The sequence below is a fragment of the Triticum dicoccoides genome, chromosome 4B (assembly GCF_002162155.2).
Source record: "Triticum dicoccoides isolate Atlit2015 ecotype Zavitan chromosome 4B, WEW_v2.0, whole genome shotgun sequence".
Lineage (NCBI taxonomy): Eukaryota > Viridiplantae > Streptophyta > Magnoliopsida > Poales > Poaceae > Triticum > Triticum dicoccoides.
The window spans coordinates 71,202,135-71,203,679 of NC_041387.1; positions in this window are offsets into that span (position 1 = coordinate 71,202,135).

Genomic DNA, 1,545 nt, shown 5'->3' on the forward strand with positions numbered 1-1,545 from the left:
GAAGAATAGGCGATATCTGGTGATCAAGGGGGGGGGGGGTTGCCTGGTTGCTCTGGCAAGGAGGGGTCGTCAACTCCATAGTCGTACCGGGTAGCAGCGGCGTCGGTCTCGTAGTCTACCAGAGAGAAGAGGGGGAAGAAACAATAAATACAGTGCAAATATAAGCATGACAATGCAAGACATGACAATGAGCGGTGCTACGTGTGCCCTAACGCGGTAGTAGGTGATACTAGTGAAAGGGGGAAACATATGGGAAAGTATCCCCGGTGTTTCGCATTTTCCGAGAGGTGAACCGGAGGGGAAAGTTGCATGTTTGCTATGCTAGGGATGTGTGGCGGACGAACGGGCTACGTATCCGAATTCGTCTCATCGATCTGAGCAACTTTCATGTACAAAGTTTTTTCATCCAAGCTACTATTTAGTTCATATTAATTTTGAAAGTTTTAAATCACATTTAGAATTAACAGAATTAATTTAATTAGGAAATTCCATTATGATGTCATCATGACGTAAGCGGTCAACTTGGTCAAACTCACGCATGGGTCCCACTGTCATTGACTATTTAGTTAATTAACAGTAGTTAATTAGGTTAATTAGTTATTAGGTTAATTAATCAGGCTTAATTAATTTAATTATTATTATTATTTTATATATTTTTATTTTTTTCCTTTTTAAACGTTCAGGGGGGTTGGGCCCCCCTGTCAATGACCCTAGGGCCTTAGTGGGTCGGGCGCTGGAGCGGGCAACCCGCTAGGGCGACAGGGAGCCCACCGGGAAGGGCGCGGCCGCGCTGGCGGGTGCCGGGCGCGCCGACAGACACCGACTGTGGCGGCAGGTGACAGCGCGAGTGGGAGCGGAGGCCATGTCGGGGCACTGCAGGCGCATGCGAGCGGTGCGGTTGGCGGGCAGGGTCGTAGGGAGGCGGGCGGCGCAGGGAGAAGAGAGGGCAGCGCGGGCGGACGGCGGTGCACGGGAAGGCGGGGTGGAGCTCAGCTGGAGCGGCACGACACTTGGTAGTAGACACTACGGGCGAGCCGTGGAAGGCGGCACGGCAGGGGCGAAGGCGGGAGGAGGGTCGCGCGAGGGGGCATGGGAGGTGACTGGAGGCGGCTGCGGCAGAGCGCAGCAGTGCAACGGGGAGCAGGCATGCGCCGGGGCGCCTTTCAGGCACGGCACGGGGAGGAGGAGGAGAGGACGGGGTCGGTCAGTGAGTGGAGGCACGCGGGCCTGCAGCAGCAGTCGCGCAGCAGCAGCATCAAGCACGGGAGGGTGAGGGGAGCGCGGGCTGCGGCGATGAGCGGCATGGGCTACAGGAGCAGAGAGGAATGGAGGCGAAGGAGGAGACCGAGGGCCTCACCGGGGGCGTAGGGGACAGGGCAGTGGTGCGTGGGGAGGACGACGTGGACCTCGACGACGTAGGGGAAGCAGGACGATGATGAGGAGGAGGCAGACCGACGAGGTCCAGCGAGGGGAGCCGGCGCGGTGGCGACGGAGATTGACGGCGGCGTGGTCGACCCGTCCCCGATCCAGATGGGATCGAGAGGA